We start from the raw sequence: 27,256 nt of genomic DNA, 5'->3' as shown, positions 1-27,256 counted from the left end.
CGTTGATAATGATACAAAAATATCTGATTGTTTTTTGAAGCAGCTCCAGAAGAGCTAGAGCTTGCAAGTGATTGATATTATTGAATTGAATAGGAACAAAAGTCATTAAGACTGTGTGAGTTTGTTGATCCAGAAAAACAATGAACAACATGTTCAACATTTAGGATTTTGAACTCTAAATGTCAGGGCAAAGACAAGGCTTCCCACATCAACAATGGCCTTTAGAGTCTAGAAAATAGCATGTTTATAAGAATATTGCAAATACACTTGTAATAACATAAGTTAATATGCGCAATCACATTTTGTACATGCAAACTGAACACAGAGGTAAAACAGGTGTAAGTAATGGATTTTAAAATGTGACAAAAACACTTTTTTTAGGTTTTGATTTTAATTTAGTAAACCGATATCTTTTTCTTTTGACAAACCCAGAGGAGTGTTTATCTCTGCAATCTAGAGCACCTGTGGCTTGGAATAAAAACATGTGAGCAAACTACTTTTGAGGTTTGCTTTGTTTTTTAACATTTATTTAGAAGATGAATAACCATATGATGTATTTCAACATAATATTCAATCTAATAAACATGATTTTAAACAAAAGATGTTTCTATCAGCATCTAAAATACACCTCTACAGTTGTGTGGCTTCCAGGTGACCCATTTCCTGTGAAATCATCACCAAGGCTATTCTTATTCTCTTTCCTTATGTCTATCCCTGAATTGTGACACAGGGTTGATATCTACAGTGAAGAATGGCAGAGTCTACAGTCACAACATACAGAAAGAAATATCTCCACAGACAATGTTCTACCTAGGAAAAAACTAATGTTAATATGGGATATGTCTTTCATTTTCTTATATTTATATGGCTCAAAGTGAAAGGTGTACAGCTGAGCAGAGACCAGCATCACAAGCTGTAGGTGTGTACTTCAGCCAAGGTTCTGCTCTTATTACCCCGAAAGCCGCTGGATCCACATCAGTCATGTTGTCCTTGATGCATGAATGCCTTTTTCCCAGAAATTAAAACAACAGCTAATAGGAACAGTTTATAATATATATATATATATATATATATATATATATATATATATATATATATATATACTATATATATATATATATATATGCTGGAGGGACCATCATGGCAGGACAAACCCTACATGGGGCGTACCACCGGAACATAACTGAAGTGGCTGATATCAAGAAATCCTACCAATGGCTTGAGAGGGCTGGTCTGAAGGACAGCACAGAGGCACTGATCCTGGCTGCTCAGGAGCAGGCCCTGGGCACTCGAGCAATAGAGGCCCAGATCTACCACACCAGACAAGACCCACGGTTAACTGTGCAAAGAGGCTCCTGAGACAGTCCAGCACATAACTGCGGGGTGTAAGATGCTGGCAGGGAAAGCATACATGGAGCGACATAACCAAGTGGCGGGCATAGTGTACAGAAACATCTGTGCAGAGTACGGGCTGGAAACCCCAGGATCAAGGTGGGAAACACCTCCAAAGGTTGTGGAGAATGACCGAGCCAAGATTGTGGGACTTCCAGATACAGACTGACAGAATGGTGATGGCGAACCAACCAGACATAGTGGTGGTGGATAAGAAACAGAGCAGAGCCGTGGTGGTTGACATCGCAATACCAAGCGATGGTAATATCAGGAAAAAGGAACACGAGAAGCTAGAGAAATACCAGGGGCTCAAGGAAGAGCTGGAGAGAGCCTGGAAAGTAAAGGCATCAGTGGTGCCTGTGGTGATCGGACACTCGGGGCTGTAACCCCCAAACTGGAAGAGTGGCTACAACAGATACGGGAAAAACAACGGACATCTCAGTCCAGAAAAGTGCAGTACTGGGAACAGCAAAAATACTGCGCAGAACTCTCAAGCTCCCAGGCCTCTGGTAGAGGACCCGAGCTGAATGAGGGTGGAGAGACCTACCACCGTGGAAGGTGAGAAACACATTTTTTTTTTTTTTATATATATATATATATATATATATATATATATATATATATATAGTATATATATATTAGGGCCGGGCACGTTTGGTTAACTTTGCATTAACTAATTAAGTCATTAACGCCGACAATTATTTTAACGCGTTAACGAAGTTTTTATTATTTATTTATTTATTTTATTGTAAACGTCTGTTTCTCACTGGCTTTTATTTTGAAAAAGTCCACCGCGCGCGTTTCTTTAAGTTTGACGTTTTTTTCTTTACACTTTTTTCATTTTTTTCTGACCACGTGAGATGCAACGTGCCCGAGCCTCCGCGAGCCGCGGGCCCGGCCCGCGGGTTCGGCCGTAGGCTCCGACTCCCGTCGCGGCTCCGGCCGCAGGCTCCGACTACAGTTCGGCCGCGGGTTTCGACGCGCGGGTTTGGCCGCGGACTCAGCCGCGGGCACCTGAGCTGAGCTAATTTCTTTAGTTCAGTGCTGGAGTAACTGATTTACCCAGATACCATTGGAAGAAAAAATGTGATTGGTCCATTTCCATTCCATTATATTAACCCTTTGTTTCCTAAGAAATATCAGTCCAAGTTTATAACAATGATCTAGAAATTATTACTTGTGTAGTCTTCATTACTCACAGCATAAAAAATATTCAATAAATATATTAGGAGTACAAAAGTCCATTCAATATTTTTTCTTAAGCCTTCCCTGAATACCTTGAAGGCTCTGAGGATTCCCCTGTGAAAGAAATGCTGTTTGCACAACAAATGTATGGCTCTTTCATTTACATTTCCAATAAAAGAGCGCTATACTCTACTTTTTAATTCATTAATTGGTTTTGCGTATAACATACAAGAACTCATGCGATTAATCGCGATTAAAAAAAAATATTTTTGCCCAGCCCTAATATATATATATATATATAGATCTGGGCAGCAGTCGACGGCGGGGGGCCTCGGCGACCGGATCTCCGGACATGGAGACTAGCTCTGGGGACATGGAATGTCACCTCGCTGGGGGGGAAGGAGCCTGAGCTTGTGCGGGAGGTTGAGCGTTACCGACTAGATATAGTCGGCCTCACCTCCACGCACAGTTCGGGCTCTGGAACCCAACTCCTTGAGAGGGGCTGGACTCTCCATTTCTCTGGCGTTGGCCGCGGGGAGCGGCGGCGGGCTGGTGTGGGCCTGCTCATTGCCCCACAGCTCAGCCGCTGTGTGTTGGAGTTCACCCCGGTGAACGAGAGGGTCGCGTCCCTGCGCCTTCGGGTCGGGGACAGGTCTCTCACTGTGGTGTCGGCCTACGGGCCGAACAGCAGTGCAGAGTACCCGGCCTTCTTGGAGTCCTTGGGAGGGGTACTAGACAGTGCACCGACCGGGGACTCCGTTGTTCTCCTGGGGGACTTCAACGCCCACGTGGGCAACGACAGTGACACTTGGAGAGGGGTGATTGGGAGGAACGGCCTCCCCGATCTGAACCCGAGTGGTGTTTTGTTATTGGACTTCTGTGCTAGTCACAGTTTGTCCATAACGAACACCATGTTCGAGCACAAGGGTGTCCATCAGTGCACGTGGCACCAGGACACCCTAGGCCGGAGGTCGATGATCGACTTTGTCGTCGTGTCATCTGATCTCCGGCCGCGTGTCTTGGACACTCGGGTGAAGAGAGGGGCTGAGCTGTCAACTGATCACCACCTGGTTGTGAGTTGGGTTCGCTGGCGGAGGAGGAAGCCGGAAAGACCTGGCAGGCCCAAGCGTGTAGTGAGGGTCTGTTGGGAACGTCTGGCGGAGCCCTCTGTCAGAGGGACCTTCAACTCGCACCTCCGGGAGAAGTCCTCCCGGAGGTGCGAGGGGGAGGCCGGAGATATGGAGTCTGAGTGGGCTTCATTCTCGGCCTCTATTGTCGATGCGGCTGCTCTGAGCTGTGGGCGTAAGGTCTGTGGTGCCTGTCGCGGCGGCAATCCCAGAACCCGGTGGTGGACACCGGAAGTAAGGGATGCTGTCAAGCTGAAGAAGGAGTCCTATCGGGCCTTGCTGGCTCGGGGGACTCCTGAGGCAGCTGACGGGTACCGGCGGGCCAAGCGTGCTGCAGCCCGTGTGGTCGCGGAGGCAAAAACTCGGAGCTGGGAGGAGTTCGGGGAGGCCATGGAGAAGGACTATCGGACGGCCTCAGGAGGGGAAAGCAGTTCTTCACCAACACTGTTTACAGCGCGGGGGGAGGGCTGCTGACCTCGACTGGGGACGTTGTCCGGCGGTGGAAGGAATACTTTGAGGATCTCCTCAATCCCACCGTCACGTCCTCCGAGGAGGAGGCCGAGGCTGGGGACTCGGAGGCGGACTCATCCATCACCCTGGCCGAAGTCACTGAGGTGGTTGGAAAGCTCCTTGGTGGCAAGGCTCCGGGGTTGGATGAGATCCGTCCTGAGTACCTGAAGTCTCTGGATGTTGTGGGGCTGTCTTGGCTGACACGCCTCTTCAACATCGCGTGGCGGTCGGGGACAGCACCTCTGGACTGGCAAACCGGGGTGGTGGTCCCTCTGTATAAGAAGGGGGACCGGAGGGTGTGTTCCAACTATAGGGGGATCACACTCCTCAGCCTTCCCGGTAAGGTCTATGCCAGGGTACTGGAGAGGAGAATCCGGCCGATAGTCGAACCTCGGATTCAGGAGGAGCAGTGTGGTTTTCGTCCTGGCCGTGGAACACTGGACCAGCTCTACACTCTCCATAGGGTGCTCGAGGCTTCATGGGAGTTTGCCCAACCAGTCCACATGTGTTTTTGTGGATCTGGAGAAGGCATTCGACCGTGTCCCTCGTGGTGTTCCTGTGGGGGGTGCTCTGGGAGTATGGGGTCCGGGGCCCTTTGCTAAGGGCTGTCCGGTCCCTGTATGACCGGAGCAGGAGCTGTGTTCGCATTGCCGGCAGTAAGTCAGACCTGTTCCCGGTGCATGTTGGACTCCGCCAGGGCTGCCCTTTGTCACCGGTTCTGTTCATTGTATTTATGGACAGAATTTCTAGGCGCAGTCAGGGGCCGGAGGGGGTCCGGTTTGGGGACCACAGGATTTCATCTCTGCTGTTTGCGGACGATGTTGTTCTGTTGGCTTCATCGAACCAGGACCTGCAATGTGCACTGGGGCGGTTTGCAGCCGAGTGTGAAGCGGCTGGGATGAAGATCAGCTCTTCCAAGTCCGAGGCCATGGTTCTCGACCGGAAAAAGGTGGCTTGCCCTCTCCGGGTGGGTGGGGAGTCTTTGCCTCAAGTGGAGGAGTTCAAGTATCTCGGGGTCTTGTTCACGAGTGAGGGAAGGACGGAGCGTGAGATTGACAGGCGGATCGGTGCAGCTTCGGCAGTGATGCGGTCGCTGTATCGGACCGTTGTGGTGAAGAGGGAGCTGAGTCGAAAGGCGAAGCTCTCGATTTACCGGTCAGTCTTCGTTCCTACTCTCACCTATGGTCATGAGCTCTGGGTAGTGACCGAAAGGACGAGATCGCGGATACAAGCGCTCGAAATGAGTTTCCTCCGCAGGGTGGCTGGGCGCTCCCTTAGAGATAGGGTGAGGAGCTCAGTCACACGGGAGGAGCTCGGAGTAGAGCCGCTGCTCCTCCACGTCGAGAGGAGCCAGTTGAGGTGGCTCGGGCATCTGTTCCGGATGCCTCCTGGGCGCCTCCCTCGGGAGGTGTTCCGGGCATGTCCCGCCGGGAGGAGGCCCCGGGGAAGACCCAGGACACGCTGGAGGGACTATGTCTCTCGGCTGGCCTGGGAACGCCTCGGGGTCTCCCCGGAGGAGCTGGAGGACGTGTCTGGGGTGAAGGAAGTCTGAGAGTCCCTGCTTAGGCTGCTCCCCCCGCGACCCGGCCCCGGATAAGCGGACGAAAATGGATGGATGGATATATATATAATTAATCTTTATATTATACAGCAAACAGAGAAGTAACTAGTTCAAATCTTGCCCATAGCCTGACCTGTTCTTGTCTCCTCCTGGGCATTCAGAGAAATGTGGGTGGTGCAGGGTGGGCATCAGGTTTAATAACTTTTTTCACTGTGACAGGCCAAAGAGAATTTCATACAATTTAATTTCTACATGTAAAGAGATAGAGAATGATAAAAAAAAAAAGAAAGACACACCTTTGGGCAAACTTCAAATAAAAGACAGAAACAGCTCCTGCAGTTTTATATAACACCAGTCTGCATTGGTCTTTGTGCTTAAAAAAGCCATCTGCTCTCTCTGTAAATACACTATATATCAATCAATAAAATCAATATGGAGCACTACCTTTTTTACCGTTGCCGAGCGCTTTGTGGCGGGAAGGTCATGGTGTCCTGCCCCATCCATTTGCAAACACCTTTACAAGTCAATGTCTCGGTCTCTACCGGAGCCCACAAGGGAAACGCAAATATGATTCACCACACAACTTTGACACTTTCTGACACTATATCTGCTACATGGCATTTAACAGACACCAGGCCGAGACAGTGTTTGAGGCATGTTTATATAACAGGTCTTCTGCCAGTAAGGGTTACTTTGAAGAACAAGTAAGTTACATCATCCTCAAATTTATTAAAAGCTACTGTCAGAAGAGAAATACTACACACATAGCAAAACAGTCAAGGACTAGAAGTACTTGCAGACTTGAGGACATTGTCAAAGCACTAGTCCTAAGTCCTAATTGGAATTCTTTATTCAGATACAGTTGGTTTTTGATTGTGAATTAACATCACAAAATAGTAATAGAAATATACTTAGATCCACCATTTATTTTGATAATTTTTTTAATGTATAGAAAAACTGTCAAATACAGCTTTAATTCATGTGTGAGTAAAATATATTAGAAGTTACAAAGTTATGACTACATTAGAAGATAATTCAGAAAATATTACTGCTGAAAAAAAACCACTTCCAGATGAAATTCAGAAGGGGTAGGATTGGCGAGGTGATTGCGAGTGACATTGCCCACTGTGAGTCAAACATAGATAAAGCTCTCCATGAGTCATTGTCAATGCAATATGAAAAGAAAACATGACAGAAAATCATATAAGTCTTGTAACGTAGTTTCAGAGCTTAAAAATGCGGAGAAGGACAGATACAATTATGAAGGTCAGATGGTCATAACTTTGCAGGAGATCAAGTTCACTTTTCCAGTCACAGCTGGATTGATAGAAAATAAAGAAGTGAAAATACTGGAAAAAGAGGTGAAATTTGCCAGAAAGGTCAAGAAGAAGACGTAATTAAAGATTTATTATGGCCCACAAAAGAAAAAACTGTAAAGACTATTATAGTGCAATATGTCTATAGTAATAATAACTTTTTGTATTACAGTTGTGTAATCAAGATACTGCTAGATGGATTTTTGACATAAACAATGCTAAAAAATGCAAAGAAACACTTTGAAAACGCATCAGATCTCAATGTGAAAAAATATGCTGGATGGATGAAAGGATGCCACTTCTAAATTTTCAGCCTACAAAGGGCTTAATTTTATAGAGACCCTGACAATCAAAGTGAAATAATGATGTGGCAGGCTAGTCCATTTTACCAAAATGTAATTTCTGCAACTCAAAATCCTTTTCAATATCTTGTGTGGCCCCCATGTGCTTGTCTGCATGCTAAACAACGACATGGCATGCTTCTAATGAGACAATAACGGATGGTGTCTGGAGTCCGAGGAGCAGGCTGGCAACGTCTGATGACCCAAACATAATGTCCCAGAGGTGTTCCATTGGGTTTAAGTCAGGTGATTGTGAGGGCCACTCAATTGCATCAATCCCTTCATCTTCCTGGTACTGCCTGCCCACATGAGGTTGGGTATTGTAAGGCCTCAGGAGGACCTACTGCACCAGTGTGGGCTCTAACAATGGGTCATTCTGTAGGGTATGGGCAGTGCTCAACCTGTTCCTTCTTGCACAAAGGAGCAGATATGGGTCCTGCTGACAGGGTGAGGACCTTGTACGGCCCTGTCCAGCTTTCATAGAGTAACTCCCTGTTTCCTGAAAACTCCTCCGTGTTCTGAAGATTGTGCTGGGAGACACATGAAATCTCCTTGCAATGGCATGTGCCATCCTGGAGAAGTTGTGCAATCTGTGCAACTTCTGTAGAGTTAAAGGTTGTATGGAGGATTTTTTTTGTTTTTTTTTTGTTTCAAATTGTCAATGATAGCAATATAGAGATGCAGTAGCCTTGTAATTATGATGACCAAAAAAAAGAGAATAAAAATTCATCAACTCTGGACGTGGTGGGGCAAGCTAAACATTTGCCAATAGATAACGACACTGCCTCGTTATCTGTTAGTTGACAGGCTGTCAATCAAACTCCCTACGTTTCTAGCGTAACTGACTTGCCTGCGCGCTGCCATTACGTGGTTTACGTACGCCTGTCACGCAGTCCATAGACGCACAGACGCTGTTTACTCCACCAACGCAACAGTTCTTAGCGGCTTTTTTGACCTATATCTTCCTCGCAGTTAGCACAAAGTTTATTGCAATGGCAGACAAGAATCTACGAGCAGTTAGCCCCAAAACAAAGTCCGTTTTGAGGTCGCTGAAAGAAGAAGACAAGGGGAAAAGCAGCGAAACCAAACTAAGGTGATTCTTGAAGATTCATTCCAGCGATGGCGCGAATGAAGCAGACACAGGGTCTAAAGACTGACGCACTGGTCGCCAAATTACTTCTGGACAGGTCACTTCTGCTTATTATGAAAACGTACTTTATTTCCAAGAGTTAGACAAACGTTTTTCAGGACACGAATGCGATATCCTATGTCTGAAAACTTAATTTTCAAGGCAAAGAAAGAGTCCGCTTGCTGCTGCGTGTTGTAGTAGTAGCTAGTTCATTCACACGGAATCTCCGCGCCCCCCTCTCTGCGCCCCTCTCTGCCCGTTCCGCTCTTCTCCCTGCTCCTCACGGAATCTCCACGCACCGCTCCCCTCTCCTCTCCTCTCCTCACTCCCCGCTCCGTTCTTCGCCCTGCTTCTCACTTCTTGTCCGCGCACGAAATATCCGCGCACCCCCTCCCCCCGCTCCTCACTTCTCCGCCTTGCCTAACCAACACTGTAGTTAGTTGTTTACAAGTCATGTGCAGCGCACCGGTTTCTGGCGTAAGGATGAGGCGGAAGGAGGCGTTTCTACGTAGGGAGCTGTGGGGGAGGGGGGGTGGTTTCACGCATGCGCAACATTTTAAAAAGGACAAACAGTCGCTGGATTTCTCGTTCCTTGGAAAATCCTCTATACAACCTTTAAGGAATGGCCTCATACTCCCAGTAGTGATAATCATTTTAGCCAAAGCAGCACTAGTGGAAAACCAGCCAAAAAAGACCAAGAGGCAGAAGCTTGAAATGGCCTCCACATGCAAAACCAGTCCTGTTTTAGGGGTTGTCTCACTGTTGCCACTCTAGCGCACCTTATGTTCATTTCCATTAAAAGAGGTGGCATCCTTTTGTTCCCAAGACATTGCCCTGTCCATATTTGTATAAACATCCAACATATTTTTTTCACATCAAGATCTGATTCTGATTCCTTCAATTTTTGTGAGCATTATAGTTTGATCCCATACAATATAGGGAGTCCCTTTTTCAATGGTCCACTAGGATGGCAATGCAACAGGTTAAGGTTAAGAATAGAGAATAATTTCTAAACAAATCGCAAGAGAATGCAAAAGTTAAATTCTTCAAAAGCATTCCTGTTTAGAATTCTGTCTCTCACGCTCTCACTTCTCCCGACAGTGTGAAGAAAAACTAAAAGGCATATATGCTCCGCACTCTCTCGTGTTAGAAATCAAATCTTCATAGTGTGTTTAAATCATCCGCGGGCAGAACACAGCACCGGGGGAGCTTCACGCAGAGCTGAAGAAATGAAATAAAACAGCTTTGAGCGCAGTCCCTTACTTTCCCTGACAGGTGCGTGTTTGTTTTCTGCTCCAACAAAACAGGTTGAGACTTTGTTTACTCAACTGCCTTAGAAAGAAAAGTGCCCATACTGAAGCTCCCTGCCTTATGCACCATTGTGGAGTGAGATTTCCCTCTTGTTGGTTCGTCCAGGCTGCTGCGTTGCCTGTCATAGTCTCAAAGGAGCGCTCGCTGACGGCTGTGTTTTGAGCTGAATAGGCGTTAGTTCAACTCAAAGGGAGACCAAATTGCTCCAGTTTGCACCAATCAGCCCAAAACCTAACACAACTTTTAATGTTGCAGTTTAATGTTAGACTATTACTTCTTTACTGCTATAGCAAGACACTGTGCTAAACAGATACAGACTGCTTTTAACTATACCATTAAAAATGTAAATTGCAAAAGTGAGAAATTTTAACGTAGTTTACTTAAGGCACAGCCATTTCTATACTGCTATACAAAGACCTTATACTGAATAGATGCAGACTGCTTTTAACTATACCATAAAAAAAAATACTAGGACAGAGTGAAAATACAGAATTATAGAAGGGAATGTTTCTTTAAACCAGGGAGGAGTGACTCATCTCAAAACTTACACTGCAGTCCGAGCTTTAACCTAAAATTGTAAAGAATTAGCTTTTCTATAAACTAAAATTTAATGAAAATTAAATAAAATTATGTGTGTGTCTAGGTCTAGGTTAAATTGGTAAACATGATTCTGTGCGCTGGACATGGCTGCTGAAGAGACTGCTTCTAAAATGACTATTATTTCCCCTTTTTACTGTCTAAAATGAATTTCAAAATTGAGGTTCAAATGTGCTTTTCATTTCTAACAAGAAAATAATAATGATAAAAACACCAATTAGCAAGTCACACACTAATTTGTCTCATTGCGTTATTTTGACAGTTTAATGCATGTCTAATTTTGCATAATAAATGTTTTGAGGAGGCAAAAAGGGAAAGTAGATTTCTGATAAGTTTGAAGTCGGTGCCAAGCGGATCCATGCTGAAGATCTAACAAAGTCAGTCGTGTGGATTCAACAGAGGCAGATGAATTGAAGTAGCAGCGGCTCGAGCGGGGGTTCATTATCTCCTAATTACAGGAAATTTGGAGAAGGCTTAGCGTGCTGCAGCTAGAAAACACCTGCAGACTTTAGACTAGACTACCTCCCCGGGCTCCTCCACCAGCACTGTAAATATGGCACTTGGTAACTGAGGGATTACGCTACATTAGAATATAGAGTGCCACTAAAATATCTTCAAAAGATGGTTGGAGAAAGACAGCAAGTTTAGGTGGTGGTTTAATTAGAATGGGAAAGCTTATGTAAAGGGCTGAAGAATTTGGGAAAAAATATCTAATTGCAATTTTTCGGAGAAGCATTGTGAGTGAGATTAGATTTGCGACTGACTGAAAATTTCACATTTTAAACACATTCAGAAGGTCTAAACAACAGAGTAAGCAGTTTTTAATGGAGAATATATTTGATATTTTGTATTTTGTGGACGAAATTATGGTACTTCAAATATTGCAGCTTTCGCCATTTGCTAATTGCATCCATTCAAATTGCAATTTCAAATTTGATTGTTTATTTTTTGACACAAGTAGGGCTGCAAGATTAATCACAGAGCAAAGCCATAGTTACAGTGTATCGGCTTTATAGTGCAACAGAATGTCTAGGGAAACACTTGAGCTGGTTAAAAGCAGCAGCCACTCTTTGTCAAGTTCCCTGCTAGGTCAGAGGCCAACGCTGAGCATTTATTTCACTTTAGTGAAGTTGTCTCAAGCAGACGACCAATAAAATGGCAACTATAGCAAGAGGTTTAAGATGTCGTCAGATGTTGGATTCCTGCTGTACTTTATTGAAACAACAGTAAAACTAAAACGACAACAAAACAACTACACTTACTTTCACTTCTACAACTTTTACTTTTTTCAATATTACTTTTTTGAATAATATTTAATATCAATAATTTAGTATTTAGTAGAGATAGATATGAAAATGTATTGAACAGAAAGTAGCCTTTGCTTTAAAAAGGTAAAAAAATTTGACAGTTGATGTAAAGTTTGACCAGCAATATTCCTTTCTTTGTATAGGCTCACTATGTTCTAGAAATATATAATGATGGTGTAATAATCAAACCTTTATTTCCTTTTTTTTACAGACAAAAAGAGCTGAAAAGCAGAATCATACTGAGGGGACATTCATCAGATGCCTATTGAAAATGTCAAAGCAATTTATACTTTTTTTTTTTTTAACTTTAGACTGGAGGGTGCGAGCAAGCACATTGTAAGAGCTAGTGGGCTTAGTTGAGTGCACACAAAAGGTTCTACATGTTCTGGCTATTCTGAGCTCGAAGTGAGATGCCCCAGCTCTCTGCCACAGTTGCAGTAGCGCCCTCTAGTGGGGGGCGAGAGAACACCACAAACAATAAAAACAACTGAGGCAAACAGACTTGTCTTGAAATCAACTGCATCACAATAAAATATATTGGAATAAAACAGCATTAAACATGAAAAAAGCAGACAGTAAACCAATAGAATAATAAGAATTCCCCCCCTTCTTTTAAACCAAATATGAAACCCTGACTAAAATAATAACCAGTATTAAACCAGGTCTAATTATTAGTAATTAGTAATACACAATATTTTCTGTAATATAATGGCTGTGACGTTGGTTACTGTGATTCTAAAACCAAAAGCAGGTAAGTTTTGTGATATCACTGGAATAAAGATTAAGAAAGATAAATAATAAGAATAAGATTAGTAAAGAGTTTAATTAGGGTAAAAAAATAAGTCTCCTCGGCTACCATTCATAGACTATTTTCTTTTCTAATTTGTCACAACTAGGCAGTAAAATAAGATTAAGAAGAGACAACTTCCTGGGTGTGTGTCCAAGCGCAGACACTCCAAATAAAACTGGCAGCTACAAGACACAGAGCTTAATCACGGCGTGTTACTCGTCTTGCCAGTAACAGGTGTACACGTTCTTTTTTTTTTTTATCAGTCTCAGCCAGGCAAATAGAGAAATGGACTTAGAGCTTTGTAATAACAGCTCCATTAGTAACAGAGGAGCACTGAGATGGTCTATGCAAACAACCAGAATATAAAAACAAGAGAAAAAGTGGGCAAATGGCAGAAAGAAGGGATTTTTCTTGTCATTTATTTGGAGAAATTAAAGTTATGGTACCTGCCTTTTTTGTTAATGAGTAAATTTCATTGTTTCCCTAAAAGATTATGGGCCCAATCTTGCCCTCAATCTTAGCACTTAGCGTTAAGTAGAGGGTGCGTCCAGGTCGGGCTGTACTTTGCTGCTGGAGGCTGGAGTGGGACGGTATAAGTACACAGTGTTGGTAACTGTAATTGTATTCAGTTACAGTTACTGTTTAAGTGAAGTAGTAATTGGATTACAGTTACTTGGTTGAAATAAATGGATTACACAGAGGTGTTTTCCTGTTTTCACCTTTATTTGTTTATTATTATTATTATTATTTTATTATTTTTTATTTTTTGGTAATTTCACTCATTGCCGGACAATAAACCAGGTCTAAAACTAGGTCTAAACCAGGTCTAAACCAGGCATAAAACCAGGTCCAAACCAGGTCTAAACCAGGTCTAAACCAGACATAAAACCAGGTCCAAACTAGGTCCAAACTAGGTCTAAACCAGGTCTAAAATAGGACTAAACCAAGACTAAACCAGGACTAAAACCAGGTTTAAATCAGGTCCAAACCAGGTCTAAACCAGTTCTAAAACAAGGTCTAAACCAGATCTAAACCAGGACTACACCAAGACTAAACCAGGACTAAAACCAGGTCTAAACTGTCTCAAACAGGATTTAACAGGACTAAACCATGCTGCGTGGACCGTGTCTCCTCCTTTTCTATCAGTACTATTTTTAATTTGGTAATTTAAGTAAAGACTGCGCTTTTTATTTTCTTTTGGCAGACAAAACATCTTATGTGAAGATATCCTTGTCTTTGCTACTCTACAGCAAATCATGTAATCCAAAGTATTCAGATTACATAACTCACTTTAAGTAATTTAAAAGATTATGTTATAGACTACATTTTGGGGTATGTAATCTGTAATCTGTAGGGGAATACATTTTAAAAGTAACCTTCCCAACACTGTAAGTACATATATGGTGACAGCATCTGAACCAATCTGTGACCGCTGACATTTAAAAGCACTACCAGTGTAGGTAATGTCTGCAATCTTTGCCTCATTATCAAGCAGCAGAGTGTGGGGAGAAATTATATACGAATACAATAAAACAGCTCTAGAGCCCCACGATGCAAGTACGTACCAGCAGAGGCACCAGGAATACAGAATTTTGTATAGGTCATGACAGAACAGACTGGGTTTGTGTTCCGAACACTCTGCATGCACGTGCGCCCCTCTCGTGCACGCACACTACTGTAAGTCCATGCACATGCGCACACATCAACCTTTTATAGTTTTCTCTGCGTTCGTTTAAGACCAGTGTCTATCTCATGCCCTCCCGATCCCACAGCAGACCCGCTGCTTTCTCGCTCCCGCTCCCACGTGTCCCAGCAGTCCATCCCATGCACTCATCTGAGGTATGAGTGTCCACTGCTGCTACTGCTGACTGCTCACATTCTCATCTCACGGGCATTTGGTCCCACACAGGTAGATGTCTCGCAGATTACGGAATACATTTATTGTCATATAAATGTTTCTGATGTTACCGCTTTGCGATGGACGGTATGATACGTCCATCTGCTCCACTATCACAGACTCAAGAATGCATGCGCTGATCCCTGTCAGAGTCCAGACACGAGAATGTGAGGAAATCGACATTGCAGCACTAGGACTGCAGACAGGGTAAGAAAACACACTTTAGAACAGCGCTGTAAACGGCCTCATGTGAGCAGCTTTTGTATAGATCCAGATCAAACCAAACTATAGAGCAGTGCTGAGCCGATACAGGGAGCTGACGAGGGGCTGTGCTCTGCTGCAGGAGGACATCCGGACGGTGCATGAACATCTCACACAGCACAGGAACATGTTATGAATGTTAAGCATTTATCATCGTAATGTATTTCCAAATAAAAAAAGCCTTGAGCATGTTACAGGTTCTTTTTCAGTGAGCTAGTTTGATATTTATTTTTACGATTCTGGCAATTCAATGAATTTTGACAATTCACTGAACGCGCTACACCACGCCCTCAGCTCCACTCCACCTGATATTCAGGAATTTAGAACTCCACACCAAACACTTGCACTAGTGCTAAATTGGGGGCAAGATCATGCCCTATACTGTAAAAGCAGCAGACAAAATTTGACCAATGTGCCCTGTTAGGTATTTTTATTTCTTGCTAACTCGAGTGCTTGGCTATGCTTAGATGGTTCATCTCATTTTCATTTTGTTGTCTGAAACAAACTTTTCTAAAAGCACCCCGAAAAATAATGCAAGTGGATATTGATGAGGTGTCAAAGTTAGGGTTATAGTGAGAGCTAGGGACGAGTTCAGGTGCTTCAGCTATGCAAGTATAAGAGACTTTAGGAGCCCAATACTACAGCTACTGTTTTTATAGTGCCTGTTCTGAAGATAAATACATAAAAAATACTGTAAATGACTTACCTTGTTATCTTCATTTATGGTAAAACCTGCAGCCACACTGAAGTATTCATAATGTCTGCAAAAGAAAAGCACCATCACTAATAAGCAAATTTACATTAAAGTAGTGACAAAAACTGTTGTTTCTTAACACAAAAAGAACAAGAAAGTGGCAATGCAATCCTCTGCCTCTTGCTTTTAGATCAAAAATCAGAATATGATAGGCTTTATTGCCACTGTCAGTGATTAAACAGCTGCCATATACTTCGTCGGATTTGCCGGAGTAAATTTTGGAATATATCCCAAGTAATGCATTTTTATGCAAGTTTAGGTTAACTTTGACTGTTCTCACTGAAACCCCCTCTATGGGTAGAACCTGGTGTGGTGAAGAATTATGGGAAAAGAAGGATTTCCCTAAAGACAATGAAGGCACTGCTTCTGACGCGTGTGAAAATAAGAGTAATTATTTTTTGCCCAATACCCTTGCTGTGGTGTGAAATTACACCATGTGAGTGGTGTGGTATATAACCGTGAATAGCTTTTGGTAATACTTTGAAGAAGTAACACATAGATCCAGCAAAATTAATATTCTGTCTGACACTGGGGACCATCAAAAGTTGGCCATTTTCAGTGAACCAAAAATTAACTTAGGGGTAAACAATATAGAGAAAACTTTTTCTGAGTACACCAATAACGTTAAGATACTTTGGTAATCCAACAGAAATGTGCTGAAATGTGTATTTGAAATGTCTTAGTATGTGATAAATATTGTGTACTAGGGGAACTGACTTTTAAACTTTTTGGTTAATGAAACCAGGAAAACAAAGTTCACATAATATAAGGTCCAGCAATCAATATCAATTTAAAATTCAAGATCAAAATACATAACAATTTCTGTTTTTCACATTTTAGGAAGATAAAAAATAGGTATAGCATCTTAAAAGCAGGGTTTTTAAGTGTTTATGTAGAGCACTAGAAAAACCTTGCATTCCATCTCTCTTCTCTGACATGAATTCCAACATACTAGAGACAGTAAGGAGGCAGCCAGACTAGCCAGAAAGATTTAGACCTAGCCAGTAACAGTATATCCAATTAGCAAAGACGGCCCGGGGCTAATGGAAATGTAGATAAGATCCTATATGGACAAATTGAAGGTGGGCTACAATAAGGGGCTGGCAGATGTAGAGTCTTAAGATGTTATCTGACACACAGGCTGCGTCTCCACTTCTGCTGACCAAGCACTATCCCAGCACCCTTCACCCGAGGAGCGCCCAGTGAGCTTGGAAAGATAATTATGTCATATAATAATGAATAGCACTGGCGCCTGTTCAGAGAGTTACAGATAGCGTTTGTCAGCACACCACTTGCTTTGTATGGCATCCAATTGGGCCCAGTCAAATAAAACCTTGGCAATGGGGAATCCATTCAAATGCTCTCCCATTTTTTCCTGACTTCTTTCACACAAGAATGAAGAGTAATCAGAACAGAGAGACAGTCCCCTGGTGCCAGCGCATTTCCATTACTTTGGTTTGGAGCCCTTTGGAGCTGGTGCAGAGTGAACTTTCCTGTCTAGTGCTGTGTATCTGCAGAGCATGCATATTTGATGCTAATTGGGGTCTAATTGTATCAAGGGGGAAAGAATGAGAATGCCAATGAATTGGAGTGTAGTGGTTCTCAAACAGTGATACAGAGTACGCAGACTTCCTCTGGGTAGTAAATCCTATTGCTAATTTAAATGTTGCCCTGAGATGACAATTTCATTCAGGATTGAACCAGGTATCTGTTGAGTCACTTCAGTTTTGATCCTGACTGTCCTTGTTTGACAGGGATACAAGTCTGTTTATGTCTTGTCAAAGTAAAGGTAGGGTTAAATGCTTGCTATGTCACTACACACACAAACCCTGTGAATCTAACCCAGAAACCCAGTTTCCTGCTAACTACTCAGTCATTGTAAAATTCATGGATGAAGTCTTTACCATGTCTAAGGCTGCGTTCAGACTGCAGCCTGAAGTGACCCAAATCCGATTTTTTGGCCCCTATGTGACCTGTATCTGATCTTTTAATGACAGTCTGAACGACACAGATCCGATTTTTTCAAATGCGACCCAGCCTACTTGGATATGTGGTCCTGAAACCAATACATATCTGATCTTTTGACATGCGACTTCAGTCTGAACGGCCAAAGCACATCCATCCGACCTACACGACATCAACAAGCAACAAACGTCACTATTCTGCGCTGAAGCACATCGCCACTCACCACTCTTGGCTACGTCTGCGCATCCACACGTTCCTTTCAATGGACGTTGCCACAAAACACCACGGCCAAAAACCTCATCCTTCTCCTTCTTAATCTCCTCCTTAAAACAAGTAAGTTGTACATGTTCTGGCTCCGGTACGAGAGAAACTTTAAAATCGCCAGGTGCTCAATGCCCGCGTCTATGTTTGGAAAACTTCCGCAAACACAGAGCACGCTCGCTGCGGTTGACGTCATTGTGTCCTCCATTGCGCATGCGGGACACTTTCAGGCCATTTAATGTTCACACTGTAGTTCACATACAAGTCGCATTTAATTAGAAATGTGAACGACCTCGCAAAAACATCAGATTTCACAAAAAAATCGGAATTGAGCACTAAGCCCTGCAGTCTGAACGTAGCCTTAGGCTACACCAGTCACTTAATCAAATTTCGATCACAATTATGGTTTGTGCTCTAATTCATTACAAAAATTGTGTAATCAACTAATGGTCATTATTATTATAATATTATTAGCATCAACTCGTGTTATGTTATTTCCATGAGTAAAAATTTCTTATAGACTGTCGTAGTACATTTCCCACAGCACTTCTGTCAAATGCATTATCTGCTTAATCTAATTGTTCATTTCATTTAGGCATGCTGATGCATAATAACAAGCACATGAATAATTGTGATTTCAGTTTTGATTTAAATAGATATGGAAAAAACCTAAAACAAGCAGCACTCAACCTGGTTCCTGTTTCACACTTAGACCCAATTTAGACCTAAATAAGGCTACATTCAGACTGCAGGGCTTAATGCTCAATTCCGATTTTTTTGTGAAATCCGATGTTTTTGCGAGGTCGATCACATTTCCAATTAAATGCGACTTGTATGTGAACTACAGTGTGAACATTAAACATCCCGAAATTGTCCCGCATGCGCAATGGAGGACACGATGACGTCAACAGCAGCGAGCGTGCTCTGTGTTTACGGAAGTTGTCCAAACATAAACGCGAGAATTAAGCACCTGGCAATTTTAAAGTTTCTCTCGTACTGGAGCCAGAACATGTACAACTTACTTGTTTTAAGGAGGAGATTGAGAAGGAGAAGGACAAGGTTTTTGGCAGTGGTGTTTTGTGGGACAGCGGCAGCAACGTCCGTTGAAAGGAACGTGTGGACGGTAGCCAAGAGTGGTGAGTGGCGATGTGCTTCACTTCAGTGACACAGAGTTCGTTAACAATGTTCGCCTACTTCAGCACAGAATAGTGACGTTTGTCGCTTGTTGATAACGTGTAGGTTGGATGGATGCTCTTTGGCAGCTCAGACTGAAGTCGCATGTCAAAAGATCAGATATGTATTGGTTTCAGGAGCACATATCCAAGTGGCCTGGGTCGCATTTGAAAAAATCGGATCTGTGTCGTTCAGACTGTCATTAAAAGATCAGATACAGGTCACATAGGGGCCAAAAAATCGGATTTGGGTCACTTTAGGCTGCAGTCTGAACACAACCTAAGTCCAACTTAGACCTGGCTTGATTTTATATAATTTCTGTTTGAGTTCAGATTTAGTCCCATTTGATTCAACAAGTTTTGATTTTGTCCAGGCTAACTAAAACTGAACTAACACACACAAGATGAAATCCAAAGAAGTGGTACTGGGAGTAAAAAGTTTCATTGTTGTAGAGCATGAAGGTAAATCCAGTCCTTCATGAGAGAGCCTGGGGCAGTACAGCAGGGAGAGGAGGGCGCTCTATAAAAGCAGCAGGTGAATTCTCTGTGATGGGAATGAGAGGATGTAAGTGCGGGGTGAATCGTATCTGTGCTCATGTCTGCATGCTACAGCCTTTTACTCTTCATTTCATCAGCTCAAACTTATGTTCACCATTTTGTGTTTGTTCAAAGTTAAGTATTGATTTTTCTTTTATTGTGAGCTGATGAAAGTATCATGTTTGTTTATTTAACTGCAAAAGAATAAGGTGTTCAGGGAGTAAACACTCAAACAGGCCTAAAGCTACTTTACTACTCCCAATGACATTGGCAGCAGTTTATGTAATGATAAAGCACTAAACAAAAGGATTAGTCAGTTCTCTTTTTGGGCAATTGGAACATTTTCAAAAACCTTAAAAATCTTTCCAAGGTTTACTCTAATGTATCTTAAAATGCATCTTATACTTCCTCTACACCTTGTTAATGATAGAAATGCAAAAATCAGATGATATGCAAATGAAATAAAACTTTGGCAGACTTGTGTGAAGGTGTCTTGTTAGTTTCTAATGTAATTAAACAAAGCTAATGATTCCTGGGAAAGCTTTGCTCATTATCGTACCTAACTGGTGTGAGCTACACTGCCTCCTCAACGTGCTCAGGTGAGCGCTGTGAGACTAGGGCTGTGCTTTGATGCAGCTGGCGTCTCCTGCTCAACCGCCACACTGCTTTATAATTAGAGAACATCACAGAGACGCAGATATTTACCTCAAGCAGCTTTTCATTTAGCTCCGTATGAGCTGCATTCAAATCTCTCACTCTTTGTTGCCAAGCAACATGAACATAAAGTACTTTATGTTTTTCTATAGACTTTCTCCTGCAGGCCCTGACCATTCATATCTGATACATAGACAGAGACACTGCTGTCTTTTGACCTGAGCAAAGTCAGTCCCAGAGTCAGACTCCGGCAGGTGTTACTGATAACAGCGTCTCTGATAAAGTTCTTTTCTAATGCTCTACAATATGTCAGCTCTATAATTGGGTGTAAGGAGGGCAGAGAAAATAGGTTCAACAGAGCAGAGCAAGTCAATAATACCAGGTTCTTCTCTGACTGAGCGTTTTATTTTGAAGTATGACTTTTTGAAGACATGAGAACAAGTACCTCTCTCATTTATGCCTGCTCCTCTGCAATGTCATTCCCACTGGCACAAACAAGGATTGCCTAAACACTGTGTGGGGAAGAGGCAGCCGTCCAGGCTGATCTGTGTTACATAGTTTCACAGTGTGGTTCTTATCTACTACACATTGCACTACTCTGAGCATGTTCAGTCTCTATGTCTTCAAAAGAGCCTCACATTGTTCATTAATGACATGTGAGACTAGAGACAGTTGACTTGATAAAATGCAAGTGCGAGCACAGATGTGTCCAGGGAGCACGTGGGAAACAGGAGGCTGCATCATTCATCAGGATAATTTTGCTGCTTATACCTGCTGAATTTGTAAACTACATTGATCGATCTGGCGTAGCATTTACAAACGGCAGCAGTTTCTTTTAAAAAAATGACAAATCATTACATAAAGACGCAGAGGCAGGAGGCTTGCTAATATGGATCATGGCCCGGAGATAAACTCGCATGGATTTTGAGCAGCTTCATTGATTTCTCATACATCATGAAGACCAACCGCATTAGACAACTTGCAAAAACCTTACAACAGCAAGGCGGGGGCAAAACAGCTGAAACAGACAGAAGAACAAAACAGAATCACCACGACAAAGGCAGTATTGAAACCTAAGGAGATTAAACACTTTATTCTGCGAAAAGTGGTTTTGCTTTTCCTGGATACCCCTCTGAGGATCAACTCCTTAATCTTAAAAAGTAATACTATAATATTTTGTGGTGGTGAAGCGCAAACTTGTACAAGAGTCTGCAAAGATGTGAAGACAGATATTTTGGGCATTCAAAGAGAGCATTTGCTGAGGAAATGGATTTACTTACCTTTTCACTTTTGTGAGCATTTACCAACGCACTGACAAAAGTTAAAGAATAACAGGTACGGCTAAAAATCTAAGTGAACAAAGATGTGTAAAGTCAAAGTGAAACACAGTATGTTTGATTTTATAGATAAGGTTCACTCACAACTAAATGCATTCACTTTCCCACAATTTTTACATATTTTTGTATTATTTAAGCTGTAAATGGGTACTTTAAATGGGTACTAAATGGGTCAATTTTCAGCACAATCCAAAATTAAAAGCAAATGTGCACAAATATGTATTCTATAAGTTACATATAGTTTTAGAATGTGTGTTTCATTTTTTGGTAATTCAACAAAAAATACTGTCACACCATAGGATGTAGTAACACTTTTCTTAGAACAATTCTAAAATGAGTGTCTTGTGTCAAAGACAGTTCATAAAGGTGTTGGCATAAAGGGAAGCATGTGCAGTATATTTAATAATATCACACCTTTATCACTACTTCAAATCTAAAAATGATATAAACAGTTTAATGTCATAATCAAAAGGGTGTTCCGTGGTGTGACATGAAAAATCACACATTTAAAAAGACAGTTAAACAAAAACTATAAGGGGCTCATCTGTCATGTATGCATCAGAAAGAGCTCTGCAGTTAAGGGATTAAGAAACAGAACAAATTTTATACTTATAATTTATTTATTTATTATTATAATTTTTTGATATATATTTTCTATAAACTTTCAACAAGCACAAGTGTGATGTCCTGTGGTGTGACAGCAGTATTTCCTGTGAAAAATACAATCCTAACTGTTAAACATATATCATTTAAGATCGAACAGTTAAGAGCATAATTATTCCAGTAGCAATACAGACATACTAAAAAATTTATTTGAATATTTTGAAATGGGAAACATATAGTGAATGTCCAGCCGGGTGACAGAAAAGGGCACCACAGGGCATGTTAAAAAGTGTAAAATTGAATATATATACAAAATGTGGTCTTTGTAAAAAGGCTTATTTACAGTTGTTAAAGAAATTATTTGTTTCTGAAAATACTTTTTAGATTTTGCTACAAAGATGGGTCACACCATAGGATAGAAAAAAGGTGTTACACCCTCAAATGTCAGGAATGCTTTTGGCCAACTCTCATAAACACAGATTTTTGCTTGTGTTGTCTTGCTATGTGTGAATGCAATTACTGAATTCTTTTTTTTTATCTTGAATATTATTATATATATTGTGGTTGAATACATTTTAATAATGAAATCCATATAACAAGAATGTAATGGAAAAGAAATGCCCATTAAAAGCTCACTTCCTCTCCAGGCTTTTAGAACACCAGGGAGCTGAGAAGTAGGGCAGCGATGCAGCCAAGTGAACAGTGGAGCCTGGGGAGCTGCAAACTCACTCAGCACTCAGATCAGTGCTGATGAGTGACAGGTCATTGTTAACATTCACTAAACAAACAAGTGCTACTGCGTAAAGAGGCTCTGTGCACACGAGAACCACCTACAATGCGCAGAGTCCACTGGGACCACTGATGGAGCTGTGTAGGTGTCACTCAAATGAGAGAAGGAGTGGAAGAGATTAGGTTTAGGTAGTTGCATGCTTTGCTGATTACAAAGACGAAAACAAATAGGAACTTGGTGTGGTATTATTCTAAATATCAGTAGCATTATTAGACAAAGCATGGGCTGTCCTCTGTTAAAAATCAAACATGGCAGTTGACACAGAAATGGAAACATTTGGGAAACAGGACCAAGCTGCTGTATCAGCAGGTGAAACACTTAACACAAAGCGAGGTGAAATTTTGAAGAAGAAAAAATATCTGTTATGAGAGAGGCATCAAACACTCTTACTTTCAAACAGAGGAGTTTGCCCTCAAGGCTCATATAGCGAACGGTTCTACCTCACAGACAAAGGAGGTAGGTTTGATTATCAGACTTGCTTTAATGATAATGGACAATCATTTCTGTAAATGAGGAGTGAATCCAATTTGTTCTAGTGAAATGAAAATTGGTTTGAGTAACCCTGCATTTAGCTTTGAACCATAATGAACTTCCTTCTAAAGTCAATAGTTGCCCATAGTATTTGGCTTTCTCTCTGGCCACTTCCATCTATTTAAAACATAAAATGTTTTTTAACCCTCAGGCTTTATAACATCACACTCTGCACATAAATAACTACTAACATAAACAGCTGTAAAATTATCATATTTGAAATTTATTAAATGAACAAATGCTGGTTTAAAAACTTGATGTAAAATAAAAATATGACCTCCTAAAATTACTTAAAACTGAGATATATTCCAGAAAACTGAAGCCAGGTTATAATGGGGAATATTTTTATGTGTCCTAGGAAGCTTCAACTCAACTTTGTGGCATTTTTAGTTTTTGTGTAAGATCAGATAAGAAAAATCATAAATCATAAATCAATCATAAATGTATAATTTTCCATAAATTTTCCAACTAAGTCCAAAGATTTATCCCTGGTCTAATCAAAAATATGTAGTTTATAAAAATACATACATCTATTTATAATGGGCCATCTGAAGTTGCATGCAACAGAAAAACATTGTGCACTTTAAATGCACTTTTTTTTTTTTTATCCACAACAGATAGACATGCAGTATTCTTTATGGAAAACTAGAGGAAAAACCCTCCACAACTCTCTAGGACAAATATAAGCTTTGCTGTAAGGTTTCAAAGATTAAATGGGCCATTGTGAAATTAAAATGGGCCATTAAATGGGCCATTGTCATCCATAACAGGACCCATTATAAACAGGGGAACAGAGAGACACCTCAGAACTGATTTTAAACTGATCCTAAAAAAAATAAAATAAAATATAGCCTATTATAGCCTGGCTTCAGTTTTTTGGAATATATCTCAATTTTAGAAGCAATTTTTTCAAGTCAGTTTTTCAAACAGGCATTTAAAGGGTTAAATATTTATAGATTTTTGATACGATTATTTTACAGCTGCACAGCTTGTAAGTGGACATTTATGTCCTAAGTATGACTTTTTATCTGACTGTTCCAAAGCAGTAGCATTTTTTTTTTTTAATGGCAAAATGGACAAAAATGTCCATAGGGAAGACTGAGGGTTACTCGGGCTTCCATTCTTCTTCTTCTTCCTCACATTTTTGTCACTAGTTCCGCTACTAACCAGGCACACCATGTATGTGGGTGAGAAATTAAACATGTATGAGCTCTATATGAAGCTTTAACTGTAAAAGAAAGTCCTGCTCACAAAATGAAAAATAGATGATCTAATAGTGTGATGGTAAAAAGCTACTTACATCACAAAAAGCCACTGGATAATATAATGGGAAAACCAACAGGAGTCAATAGGCAAGATATGCACTGTATATGGCAGTGTTTTCCCATCTTCTAAAAACAACTTGGACTATGCAATATATCACAAAATCACACAGCTGTCAATTGCATTATCATAAAATTTTTAAAGTAACTATACTGGGCAAAAAGGACTGCTTAAAGATTAACTATAGGCACTAAGTGACATAGGGGTTAGGGGATTATTTATACAAGATTAAATTATTCAAATGCAAATCATTTGTTCCACCATAGTCTCCACAGAATCTAAGGTGAACAGAGTGTGTATGGAGATGTATTACTGCACTAAACAAAATAAAATTCAAGGACGCATTGACACTCCAACAATATCTTTTTTAAAATAGTTCAGTGGCTCCTTACAATTCATGAATAAATTCTGTATAAAATATTTTCTAAGAGTACTTGATCTAATAAAGAATGAGTGGATGGAGTTAGTGAGAATATGGTGGCTTCAAAATATTATGAAACCTAGGAGAAATGGATAGTTTAAGTTATTTGTCCTCAGTTAACCTCACTTGCTAAGAGGACCCTACTCCACCTGGATGAAGATTTACCTGTCCCTCTAAATTTTTCATGTTTATTTTATAAATGCCAACATAGGCCACATATACAAGCATACATCTACATATTACATGTAGTTTGGCCATAAATGTCTCACTGTACGTGTCTGGTTAGGATAAAGCACAACTCTGTACTAACAATGTTAACTTTTATAGTTTTACATTGAAAACAGCATCCACGAAACCGTGGACTTCGGCAGTCTTTTGGCATGGCTTTTGGCATGGCCACTGTTTATTTCCTTTCGGAACCTGTGGATAGACCTGATGGAGGTCTGCAGGTTGGGTCCATTGGGTGGAGGTCTGCAGCCAGATCCCTCTCTCACTTGCCGTTGTATGTGTCACATAGTAAAATAAAATGTGCCTATAAAACTTTTAACATCCCCAACATGAAAACAGAGATCTACCAGCAGGTGGCAGTCACTTGTCTTCTGTTGTGAGCTTTCCTGATTAGTCTATTAGTGACGCAACAAATCAACAGAACATTTCCAAGCACAAAGGAGCCACTGTAAAGGACCACTGTGTTAGCTTACATTATCCACATTTTTTTTATCTTAGCTATAAAAGGCATTTTACCTTTAGGATGTTACTGATACATATTTTGTCATGATATAAAGAGGTATTTTTCAATAAGGTCTAACAAACTATACCTACAGCTCCTTAATGGGTTTTTTTTTTTTTTTTTAATAATATTTGTCCTTAAGTAATAGCACTACATTTTTATCTCTTACATCATTTGAGTTTTTAGCCTCTGCAGAGCCTTCACAGTCAGTGTTTAAGTCACTCTAAGCTTTTGCAGGAGCAATTAGGCACAATCTCTGTCTGCCTCCCTCCAAGTGAGAAAAATGAGCTGCAGTCAATGTGCAATTATCACAATATTACAAATTATTACAAAACTTTCACATCATCCTAATGTACATCACGATAATTCACAAGCCATGATATGACAGCTCTAATGACATTTACCCAGAAGTAAATTTCTCATAATTCTTTTCCATAGACTTTATAAACAATAAAATTAAAACTTAAAACAAATTTTATTTAAAATTTGTTTCTGAAACTGCTAACTTATTAAAGCATTTAACCAAAGCTTTTGTTGAAATATGCTTTTTGGATTTAAAACACTTGCATTATGGATATAATTACCACAAAGTCGGTAGCATTTGTAGTAATCTTGCCAAAACAGCAGTACATCAGCAAGCTACATACCGGTATTTTCTTGCATAAGGCCAGAGAAAGAATTAAACTTTATGTTTAAGGTCAAGATCTGAAATGAAGTGTATTAAGCATAACGAATAAGTGGACTGTGATGAGATGTGGTGTAACAATAAAATTGTTCTTACATGAAGCACTTTTAAGACCTGTGAGAGTTAAGATTATAACAGGAGTTTAACAAGTCTGTGCAGTGGTACCCATTGGTTACAGGAAATAGCAGCAGCAGTCCTCTCCTCAGTCATTTGGAGCCTGGCGTGCGTAACTTTCCTCCCACTCACCCACAGCTCCGCGCTTTCTCTTTGTGGTCTTTCTGCGGAGACAAATGGTGAGCTGCAGATGATCTAAACTCGTGCAGCCGTAATGATGGACAAGTATTACAGTATTACAACGTGTCTCTAATGCATTATTCATAAACGTACTCCCTGTAGCAGGCAAGGTACATGATGTAGCAGATATGTCAAATGTCTATCTATGCTCTGACAGACTTAACTATTTTTCTTCACTGTTTTGTCATTTGCATATATAGGCTAATAACACAGATGCTAGCTGCTGGTCGTTTTGCAGTCACTCGTTTGTGCGCTTTTGCATTGTGGTCTCCCTGGGACAAACTTGGTGCCTTGCTCCTTTGCTAAAGTGACCAGATGCCCCTGGGGACAGTCCCAGTTTTGGGCCTTGTGTCCCCTGTCCCAGCAGATTTATGTGTGCCACACTGTGCATATCCTACCTGTAATTGCTAACTGGAAACGTGTTGTTCGCGGAGTGATACAGAAGAAGTTATGAGGAAATGAGACGATAAAGTAG

General features: G+C 41.2%; 1 protein-coding gene across 1 annotated transcript in view; it reads right to left on the bottom strand.

Moving 5' to 3' along the window:
* The window catches only part of thsd7ba (thrombospondin, type I, domain containing 7Ba), a 327,257-nt gene that overhangs the window by 253,552 nt on the left and 46,449 nt on the right, over positions 1–27,256 (bottom strand). Inside the window, exon 2 of the mRNA XM_020920389.2 lies at positions 15,431–15,485. The gene's annotated coding sequence lies outside the window, so the exon portion shown is untranslated. The remainder of the gene's footprint in view (positions 1–15,430; positions 15,486–27,256) is intronic.

This window comes from Boleophthalmus pectinirostris, unplaced genomic scaffold (assembly GCF_026225935.1).
Source record: "Boleophthalmus pectinirostris isolate CB_2022bp ecotype Guang Dong unplaced genomic scaffold, ASM2622593v1 HiC_scaffold_1, whole genome shotgun sequence".
Taxonomy (NCBI): Eukaryota; Metazoa; Chordata; class Actinopteri; order Gobiiformes; family Gobiidae; genus Boleophthalmus; species Boleophthalmus pectinirostris.
This window is presented reverse-complemented; position numbering and strand designations above follow the sequence as displayed.